Genomic DNA, 11861 nt, shown 5'->3' with positions numbered 1-11861 from the left:
AAACCTTTCGTTAAAAGTAAGAATAAACCTTAATTGGCCAAACTTTTTGTGAAATTTTGATACATATGATGCATGGAAGCTTTTGAAGTGAAGATTACACTTGAACATGACCCAAAGCAGTTGTTCTGCTACCAAATTGTAACATTTGGTGATCTGTGCAAATACTGACATGTTTACAAATTTACCTGACCGATCCAAACATGAACATTTGAACAATTTTTTTTATGAAAACAGAAAATAAAATAGAAAACCTAGGGTGTATGAGGCCTCATGTGATTCTGTTACAAATTCTCGTTGATGTGTACACATTTGCACTGTAATATTAATTGTTGGAATATATCAACTACTGTACATATGAAATAACTAGATTTGGAAAACTGGCGATATAATATATGAAGGTGTATGTAACGATGCATTTATTTTGTCCTCAGCCATAACTATTTGGCCAGTACTCTATTATATTATATAATATACGTTAGAAAACAAAACAAAACTTGTAGCTATTCAAATACCTGAAACAGACAAGATAGTTTTTTTTTTTTTCTGAAAAAGGCTTAACAGACAAGATAGTTTTAGGGAAGTCACTGATACAAAGTTACAAACAAGGGAGTAATATTCATTTTCTGACATCGACTTGAAAGAGACACGCGATTCAACAATGAATGGAAGGGACCTGGATGCAAGGCCTTAGTCAAGATGTCAGCATGTTGATTAGACGTTGTAACATGATGAAGGGAGATGAATCTTTTCTTGACTTGATCTTGGATGGTATGACAATCAACCTCAGTATGTTTAGTTCTCTCGTAGAACACATGGTTGTTGGCAACCTGACTCTAATACTATATTAAGAGTAAGCCAAATTAAAAATTTATCTTGATTAATTATTGAATGTAATGTACAAGGGGAGTTTATATACAAGTGTAAAAAGTGAGCATAGGTAATCCCAGTATGTATCTATGTATACTAATAAAAAATTTACAAACTAATCAAAATCCCTTTCTCGGATGTGAACGGGATTGCAAGTGTCAATGTGACATTAGATCGATACCTTACTACTCTCTTCAGTCTCCTAACTTTACTGCATTCCCCGTAGTGATTATGAGTTAGCAGATTCCTTGGTAAAAGCTGGTCTTGCTTGTTTAAATCTTGAAACTGTGTATTAAATTTTATGAATGAAAGAAGATCGTTTGGTGCATAAAATAAAAGAAAAGCGTAGACCAAAAAAAAAAGAAGCAATGAAAACTTATCTATAATAATAAAGGAGAGTTTTCTCCCACCTCCTGCAGCCACGTCATTTTTTAGAGGTGGGCATATGTCGCCACGTGTCGGCGTTTAATTGGTTACGGTTTTTTGTTTTTTTTTCCCTTAATCGGTATCTCTAACGCTTCCGATTTCACCGGTCTCCTCTCTCCTCTCTGCCATGCCGGATCTCTCTCTCTCTTTCTCCCGTGCCTCGCTCTAGAGAAGGCGAGAGCCACCACCAGTCTCCTCTCTCCTCTCTGCCATGCCGGATCTCTCTCTCTCCCGTGCCTCGCTCTGTCACGGTTACATCTCTCTCTCTCTCTCTCACTCTCTCTCTCTCTCTGTGAGTTTTGATTTCGATTTGTTTTTGTCTTGGTAAAGAAAGTTGGAGGAGGCAGAGAAGCTTGATGGAGGAGGACGGAGAACTCACGAGGTGGAGGAAGCGAGGTGGACGAAGCTGGACGAACAGACAGCGGAAGAGGCGGGATGAAAAGGCGAAGGAGGAGGCATGACGTTCAAGTTTGCCAGCGGTGGAGAGTTCAACAAGAAGATGGCGGCCTCTGGATTAGGTTTAGTGTTGTATTTTTAATTTTTTTTTTAATTTTGTTTAATGGTATAAACCAGTTCAAATATTTTGTAAACCTGTTTTAATATATACATTCTATGTTTATCTATATTCTAGAGTGATGAGAGGACGAGATCTTTGTAGAAGCAGTTTTGAGTGATGAGGTCTGACACAGAGGCCAAGCCGTGGACGTTAATGGCAGCGTAGAAGCTGGAGACAGCTTCAGAGTTCAGACACAGATGTGGGAGCTGTTCGGGACGCAATGTCGATGGCTGTCTCCCACCACTCAGCTGATTTTACAGACGGACTACAGGATGTGAACTATTGCCACCGAGTGACGGTTGTTGGTTTCAAACTATTGCCAGAAAGGTGAGTGAGAAGTTTCATCTCATTGGTTACATATATTCTGCAAATATATCTTTTTAATCCTCCACTGCAAGGTATATCTTTTTATTCATCCAAGTATGCATCTTTATGGAGTTTTGTAGCTTGTGATTAAGTGTTTAGTGCAGCCAATCTTAAAGCTTCATTCGTGGAGGAGTTTAAGTCTGGAGTTTAAGTCTGAACGTTCTTTAAGATTTGAATAGTTTTCATTTTTGAAGGATTTGGTAAAGATCCCAACTTTTTAACGTTAACATGTGTGGATTCACAGGTTTATTCTTTGGACTGGACACCTGAGATGAACCAGATTGTCAGTGCATCTCAACAAGACACGCTCAGTTAGAAGAAAAAAGTGATGGAAAAGGGAAAGACACAACCAAAGGGCCAATTGATAAAGTCCTGAAAATGCAATCGTTTAGATCTTGAAAAGGTCAGACTTTTTTTTTGCTAACAAAAAAAAGGTCAGACTTTAATAATACGATTAGTTAAATTCTATTTTTATATACTAATATATATCTAAATAGGTATATCACTCTGCCCACCTGCACCAAACCAAACTCACACGCTCACAGGTTTATATATACTATTTATGTATAATTTAGATACTGAAAATGTGGGAGATTGGCACATTTCTCCATTAGAGTTACTCCACAGTGGTCCTTTGCTTGATTTTGATCTTCTTCCAGGATGTTGTTCTTCAATGGCTGCCTTGAGTTTACCGCCTCTACCAAATGTCCTTATCTTAGACACTTGTGGATAAGCTTATGGTCTCTGTGAGTAACCAACTTGAACCGTAGATCTACATAGATAGTTCGTTGTTTATCTCATATAGTTTTGTTCATCAATTTTCAGGTCAAAGCTGCAGAGCCTTTTCAACCAGATATCTTTCCATACTTCACAAGCCAGGAATCTAAAAACAGAGACGCACATAGCTACGAAATGTTGTCTCTGAGACCCCGCAAATGTTTAAGACAAACGACTGTTGTTAGTTTATTTCACTATGAATCTCTACAGACTCAGCTTTGTATTGACAAGCTTTTTCATGAGAAGGACAATATGCATTTACAAAACAGCTTCCTTATTGTTTTCATATCGTTAAATACGTTCCTGCAATTCTTCTGTGATTTTTTCTTCATGGGTTTACATTCCCCTGTCACTAGAAACATTCAAAAGTACACATAAAGATATTGGTTTAATGTTTGTGCGTTTGTGTGTGTTTTGACGTGTTTTTGACTACGTCCCGCATATATTATAACTTAATTGTATGAGAAATAGCATAAAATTTTACAGGAAAATATAACAAACCTACAAACACAATGTAATTTACCTATAAGTGGCTCCACTCACCCATGGGTCTTCTTCGTTAGGGCTGCCATAAGCCCTCATAAGAACTTAGCGTATTCCAAAAAAGGGTCACAATAAATAGACAAGAACACAAACTCTCAATTATGAGCTACTCAGCTGTTACCTCACCCACCCCTCTACAAACAACTAAGTGGGAGTTATTAAGTCTACAATAATATGTCATCCAAACAAGATCACTAAGAGATACCACCACTGCTATTATTTTATAAGAGAACTAGATTTTGATCCCTCTCTAAAAACGCCGATAACTTTTTACTATTCTAATAAAATTCGATTGAGTTTATAACTTTTATTTTAAAATAATAACTTTCAAGTTTTTCTATTTGAATTTTCAAAAAAATTGTTCTATTATACTATTTGATTTTCTTATCCGAAAGACCCGCGAATCGATAGATCCAGTGACCTGTGTATAATCCGGTTCAAATTTAGTAAAAATAATTTTAATTAAAAATTTTAGAAAACCAGTAAAAATCTAAAAATATGTACGATCCGATATCATTATTATGTAAAACAATATAATAAATAATTTTTTCAAAATAAAATTATTTATATATTCATATTCGATCGTTAAATAATACTATGCATGAAAAAAAAATATTTAAATTTAATGGAGTGTATAGTATGCATAAAAATTAGAATTATTATAATTCACAAATTATTATAATTCACAAAATATGGAAAGTATTAATTACCATAAATATAGGGAATATTCATATTATTAATTTAAATAAGTAATATATGTGAGATTTATATCTCTTACGAATTAAAAAATTACATCGCTCTTTTACGATAAAAATAATACTAAATTGTCTATGTCATCTTTTTCCAAAATTTTAATTTCATTATGACATACATGTGAACTTTCCCATAAACAAAAACAAACACATGCATTTACATGTTTTTTTGGAACATCAATTTTACTTTATGTTTTAAGTTCAACTATATTTATTTTGGTGCAGTTATCAACTATTTATTCTATTTTTATTGAATCGATCAGTGAAACCACTTATACTATTCATTTTTGACATAAACAACTTTAAAATAAAGTAATAAACTACTATCTCTAACCACTATCAATTAAATAGATAAAAAAATTGAATTCATTTGAAAATTATTAAAAAATAAAACATATAAACCCGGCGCGTAGCGCCGGAATACCACTAGTTATTAATAAAATGCACAAAATCGATCATAAACTTACAAATAATTATGACCAACAATACAAACACAAGAGAATACTATTCTTACAGAGGCAATTGAAAACTGTAAATGTTGAAAACTGTGTATTATTTTTTATGATTGAAAGAAAATCGTTTGGTGCACAAAAAAAAAAAATCGTTGACCAAAAAAAAGCAAACTTGAATGTATTCTCCGTCGTGGCGGATACATTTTCAAAATTAATCAAAACCTCAACTTATTATTAACAAAATACACAAAACGATAAACTTACAAATAATTATGACCAACAATACAAACACAAGAGAATACTATTCTTACTCCTCGAAGACTTTGTACCAAATTATATAATTTCATATAAATTTGAATTTATAAATATACATGACAAATTATATGCGTGAATCCAAATATAGTTCCCAATTAAATGATACTGAAAAAAAAACAAGGGTACTAGATTTCGTTTGGGGTTTGAAAATTTAATCTGATCACAACAAGATGCAACGATGAGACATTTGTCACCAAACTGTGTTTTGTTTATTTCGATTTTTCACCTTATCTTACTGTTAGAAGCATAATAATATTTCTCGTTACATGATATTTTCTTTTGATTATTAGTGCAATTACTCGAAAAAATTATGTAAATACACTAAAAGCCATAAGGCTAAGATCGAATCTCGACTGAAATGTTCAAAGATTTCTAACGTAACGAGATGTGATTTAGCTTCTAGACTCTGTATCCACGTTTGTTCGAATCTCTTTGTGAACCAATGTTTTTTCTCAACTTTTTATATTCTTCTTTACAAAGAAAAAACTTACTATTATATTCTTACGTAGATAGTTTCTACCATCCTGTGAACAAAATAAATTCACTTAAAAGAACTCGACACTGTAAATGCATTGGTAATGTGATGTGAATCTGATTGATAAAGTGGAGATCGCTGAATCAAATCACGTGTCCGATTTTATTTTATTTTTGGTAATAGACTATCAAATTGTATATACCCTGGATATTAATATTGTGTAAGTTGCAATCAATGGACTAAACAAGTACTGTTGTGGGTCACCAAAAGTTTTCACACCAGTACAAAGCGTCAAAGCCCCAATACACAGCTCTTGTTTAACCAATTGATTTCTCTAAAATTTCTAATTAAATATGATATGACCCATTTCTAAGTTTTTTTGGTCTAATTTTGTAAAGAGCCCTAAACAACGGACAAAACAAAACAAGCTATCTCCTTTAATGCAGAAGTGGTAGTAGTGTTTGGATTTTCAGACCAAAGACAAAACAGGGTTTATGAAAATTAAGAGGAAAAGGACAAAAAGGGTGGAGAAAGGAATAGACAAAAGTCAACAAAAGTGAAAAGACTAATTGTGTGAATTGAGAGACATACCTTGTCAAGAGAAAGAAGAGCTACGAAAGCAAAGCACATGTGTGAGATTGGCTTGTTGCTATCTTACTCCAGAGCCATTTTAACTAAATCATAGTTTGACTATCTGTGGCTCAGAACGAGACACTCAGAAACATGTCCAAACATTTACTACAGTGAACAAAAATATTGTCACGGTTTGTTGTCACAAGCCACATGAATAACCCAGAATAAATTTACAACTCATACAGTAAAACACTACAAATCTTATTCTAACTAGGATAGAGTTCTCATAACCATAGTAACAATCAAACAAGCAACTTAAGAAGGTACTTCTCCATCTTATCCAAACAACTTAACTTACGAATGCCCTCATGCCACATCTCACTCTTATGTTCAATTACAGCTCAAGCTTAGACAACTTGCGTCCTTCACAATTGAAACTCTATCTCAAACCAACAGGAACACTACAAAGGTTATTCTAACCAGGAAAGAGTTTTCTGAAACCACAAGAACAATCAAACAAGCAAACTTAAGAATGCACTTCCCTTTTATAAATAAATAGATTTTTTTTGTACCTGCAAAACAACTTACTTATACTATATCACTACCCAAAAGTAATTTATTAGATACCAACTGTTAACTGAATTCTTTAGTCAAAAAAAAAAACTATTTACTGAATACTCAAGTGCGACGCCTTTTATCTCCAAGACCTCTTGACGGTAGTACACGACATGTAGTGTTCCATGGTTAGGACTTAGGAGGAAGTTGCAAACGAGGAGGAGGAAAAAGCTTGCCGTTAAGGGATTACGAATTTATATATAGATTGCTACATATGAATAAAAAGCAAACTGACAACCAAAGGCAAAGAAAGCATCATGTCATGTTGTCCATTGTCCGCTATACTCCATCTCCATCAATTGTATTTTTCTTACACCGATATTGTCAATTAACATCAAAAATAAAGTAAGTTATTCAGTACAACAATATTGCAATTTAGCCCATTATCCTGACATGAAAAAGCCTGGCCGTAAAAATGTATTCACAAATTACCCATAATATATGAAAACGTTAAATATGTGACCAACACTTAAAAACTGTCTTTAATGGTCACAAATTAGTGCAGTGGGGCCAGTGGCCGAATGCTTGCTACTTAGCCCTAACTTGGAATAGCCTCTTCGAGCACCTCGTTGACCTCTCTGGTCTGATAATCTCTCTTTGACTTCCCTCCTTACACCTGAGTATAGGCTTGTTCCTGCTGATCATGGACCACCTCTCCTTCCCTCACTGACTCATCCTTTAAAGTTCATACAGAACAACATCAATTCCACAGAAAGAAAGAAAAACAATGATAAATTTCTCAAGAGAACACATGGAAAGGATCGTATGTTCTGTAACTCACATAACGAGACACTCAGAAACATGTCCAAACATTTACTATTGAAAAAATCTAGTTAGCAACTCATATACTCGAAAACTACAAAGCTTATTGTAACCACGACAGAGTTCTCAAAAACCATAAGAACAATATATTGAACAATCAACCAACCAAACTTAAGAATGCACTTATCCAAACAACTTAACTTACTAATGAATTAATACCACATCTCCCACTTATGTTCAAGCACAGCTCAAGCTTAGACAAGCTCTGACTCCTTCACAAATGAAACGCTATCTCACACCAACGAGATCACTTCTCGTCCTTCATATCAAGTTAGAGGCTTTGCATCTCACGAAGCCTAATCTCATCAGAAAGGACATAAAAAGTGAATACCTTTTGCTTATTTTCACGAACCGATTTGGAAAAGAACCGTAGTTAGCAGCTCCAGCCGTTTGATTACTTCTACTATATGATTGCCGGTTTCGGTGTTAACCTTGTCCAGGGCCGGATCTGAGAAGTTGGAGGCTTAAAACATTTCTTAAGAACTCTAAAAAATTTGAGGACCAGAGTCAATATTTGGAGACTTAAATCTATGCAAAAAATCTCTAAAAATTTAGGGGGCCGAGTCTAATGTTTTATTCGGTTGTCCCCAGATCCGGCCCTGAACTTGTCTACTTCTGGTACTATGCCCAAACCGGTTCATAAATAGAAGAGGAAGAATCTTTGATAAATTAGAAAGAAACCACATGCATGATCAATTTAAAAGCTAGTAACTGTTCATGCTGTTTGGATGAATATGTACATATGTTTGGCTATCAGACAATGACTGATTGAAAAATGATCATTACTTCACATGTCGGAGACACTAGCAGCCAGAAAAAGTTCACAGACTAAAAAATGCACGAAAAAAGGCTTTGAGAAAATTAAGGAGACGCACCCAAAAGCCAAAGGCAGAGAAGCTAAGAGACAACAGTGACGTTGTATGAATGGCCATTTCCTCCTTAGCTTCCTCTGTTGTTGTAGTAGCTCCTTCGGTAACTCATACACTAGAAAGGTCATTCTAATCAGGACAGAGTTCTCATAAACCAAAGGAATTAGGAACAATCAAACAAGCAACTTAAGAAGGTACTTCTCTATCTTAACCAAACAACTTAGCTTACCAATGATCTCATATGCCACATCTCACTCTTACGTTCAATCACAGTTCAAGCTTAGACAAACTCACACTCCAACTAAAGAAAAAAGAAGATCACTAATCTCCTCTTCATTAGTAATTAGAGCTTTGCATCTCACAATTAAGAGATCCATCTCCAATTCAAAAAGTGCACTCAGAAAGTATTATGTATTTATTTAATAAATATTTAAAATGACAAATAATGTATTAACTTTTTTTTATGTGCAAAATGTAGAACTTTTAACTCTTGCCTTTTTGGTTGTCGATTTTTAAACTATTTAGTATTATAATTTTTAACACATGGGAATGAATGCATGTTCTCCAACTCACATAACGAAACACTCAGTCTATACATTTACTAGAGTGAAACAAAATATTGTCACGGTATATAATCACCAGTCATATGATGAATAAACCAGAATATGTTTGAAGGTGTGGTCTGAACTTAAATTTGTTTATTTTATCTAAGTTTAGGACAGATAAACATGCCTAGTAAAGTCATCAATCATAAAACCTTGAGAGAGAGGGAGCGAGAGAGAAAGACAAGCAGATGGAGAGAGAGACAAACAGAAAAGGGGAGCAAGAGAAATAGAGAGGGGGAGACAAAGCTGGCGGCAGCAAAGAAATGGCAGATGAGCACCAACGGACATAGAGAGAAAGAGAGAGAAAGGGAAAAGGAGGGAGAGAGAGTAAGCGCTAAAAAGTGAGAGAAAGAAATTAGAAGGAAATGTGAAAGAAGTATTGGGAGCGCTAAAAAGTCTAGTCTAGTCTAGGACTGATGACATGTGTAGGATCTTCTGCAGATATTTGAAACAACCCCCCCCCCCCCCCCCCCCCCCCACACACACACACACACACTTTCTTATAACAACCTCCTCTGGCATTAACTCTCTTCTCCAACGATCCTCATAACTTTCTTTGACTGTCACTCTCCTCTTTAACGATCCTTAAAATGTACTGCTAACGTTTCTTTATAGAGTTTTGTTTTGCTCCTCTTATTTTACTCTCTTAAAAAAATTTCTTCTAACTTTGAGATTTCTCAAGAGATTCACTTTGATTCAGATTCAGAAGTTCTATCATCACAATGGATGATAAAAAAGAAAAAGGAAAAGTGGTGGAAGACCTCACCACATCTCTTGGAAAACTTCAGATTGATCGGTGAAAGCTCCACCTCCAAGTAAATCTTTACTTCTTCTTTTGCTTACTTAGCTCATATTCGTTTTGTTATTGATTCGAATCGTTTATTTAGTGATATTCTTCCCCTCATTGCAACCGATCAGGATAATAACCACCATGAGGTAAGCACAATCCACATGTTCATATTTTATTGAGAATAGTTGGTTTTGAATAAGAAATGGTTCACTTGACATGTGTATAGGATGTGAATGCCTTGGATCTCCCCATGTTGCCAACAATTTTAATAACGATGATGAGGTATCAACCACATGTCTTTAATTTGTTTAAAATATTTAGTTTGGAGTAAGCTAATGGTTTATTTGACTTGTATTTTAGGATGTGGTTGCTTTGGATCCCCCTTGTTATTGTTGCCAACAATTTAAATAACCATGAGATATTATTATTGTACTTGATTAGAGTAAATCGCACATTTATATTTTATTGAGAATATTTAGTTTTGAAATAAGCTAATGGTTCACTTGACATTGTGTTTAGGATGTGGTTGCCTTGGATCTCTTCCTTGTTGCCAGCAATTTGAATAACGGTGATGAGGTATCAACAACATCTTCATATTTTATTGAGAATTTTTGGTTTTGAAATAAGCTAATGGTTCACTTGACATGTGTATATGATGTGTTTGTCTAAGGATCTCTTCATTGTTTCCAACAATTTGAATAACGATGATGAGGTATCAATCATATGTCTTTAATTAATTTAGAATATTTGGTTTGGAGTAAGCTAATGGTTTACTTTACATGTGTTTTAGGATGTGGTTGCTTTGGATCTCCTCTTTGTTATTGTTATCAACAATTTGAATGACCCTGATATATTATTATTGTACTTGATTAGAGTAAATCGCACATTTATATTTTATTGAGAATATTTAGTTTTGAAATAAGCTAATGGTTCACTTGACATTGGGTTTAGGATGTGGTTCTTTGGATCTCCCCCTTGTTGCTAACAATTTGAATAACGATGATGAAATATCAACCATATGTTCATATTTTATTGAGAATTGTTGGTTTTGATATAATCTAATGGTTCACTTGACATGTGTATATGATGTGATTGTCAAAGGATCTTCCTCTTGTTTCCAACAATTTGAATAACGATGATGAGGTATCAGCCACATGTCTTTAATTTGTTTCAACTATATGGTTTGGAGTAAGCTAATGGTTTACTTGACATGGTTGCTTTGGAACTCCTCCTTCTTGTCCTTGCCAACAATTTGAATAATCATGAGGTATTATTAATGTACTTGATCAGAGTAAACAGCATATTCATATTTTTATTGAAAATAATTGTATTAAAACAAGCTAATATTTCACTTGACATTGTGTTTAAAATGTGGTTGCTTTGGATCTCCCTCTTGTTGCCAATTATTTGAATAACGATGATTGAGGTATCAACCACATGTTCATATTTTATTGAGAATTGTTGGTTTTGAAATAAGCTAATGATTCACTTGACATGTATATATGATGTAGTTGTCTTGGATCTCCCCCTTATTGCCAACAATTTGAATAATGATGATGCAGTATCAACCACGTGTCTTTAATTTATTTAAATGTGTTTTAGGATGTGGTTTCTTTGGATCTCCCCCTTGTTGCCAACAATTTGAATAATGATGATGCGGCAACCACATATCTTTAATTAGCTTAGACTATTTGGTTTGGAGTAGCTAATGTTTTACTTGACATGTGTCTTAGGATGTGGTTATTTTGAATGTCCCCCTTGTTGCCAGCAATTTGAATAACGATGATGCGGTATCAACCACATATTGTTAATTTGTTTAGACTATTTGGTTTGGAGTAAGCTAATGTTTTAATTGACATGTGTTTTAGGATGTGGTTGCTTTGGATCTCCCTTTTGTTGCCAATTTGAATAACTCTGAAGTATTATTGTTGTACTTGATTAGAGTAAACCACATGTTTATAATTGAATATGTAGAGAATCTTTGGGCTAATGCTTTTGTTTATTACATTTTCAGGTTGGACCGCATAACATTCACAATGTCCGAGGACGCAGTAGGAG

General features: G+C 34.4%; 2 long non-coding RNA genes across 2 annotated transcripts; one reads left to right on the top strand and one right to left on the bottom strand.

The window, feature by feature from the left end:
- Positions 1–7021: 7021 nt before the first annotated feature.
- On the bottom strand, positions 7022–8001 carry LOC125576498. Its single transcript, XR_007314897.1, has 2 exons — positions 7871–8001; positions 7022–7393 (listed from the first exon to the last, which is right to left on the bottom strand). It is a non-coding gene; the product is annotated as an uncharacterized LOC125576498 (long non-coding RNA).
- A 1701-nt stretch (positions 8002–9702) lies between these two features.
- LOC125576499 lies at positions 9703–10175 on the top strand. Its single transcript, XR_007314898.1, has 3 exons — positions 9703–9828; positions 9901–9949; positions 10030–10175. It is a non-coding gene; the product is annotated as an uncharacterized LOC125576499 (long non-coding RNA).
- The last annotated feature ends 1686 nt before the right edge of the window (positions 10176–11861 follow it).

This window comes from Brassica napus, chromosome A7, assembly GCF_020379485.1.
Source record: "Brassica napus cultivar Da-Ae chromosome A7, Da-Ae, whole genome shotgun sequence".
In the NCBI taxonomy this organism is placed as follows: domain Eukaryota; kingdom Viridiplantae; phylum Streptophyta; class Magnoliopsida; order Brassicales; family Brassicaceae; genus Brassica; species Brassica napus.
The sequence above is the reverse complement of the archived record's forward strand: the minus strand, read 5'-3'. Positions and strand labels throughout refer to the sequence as shown.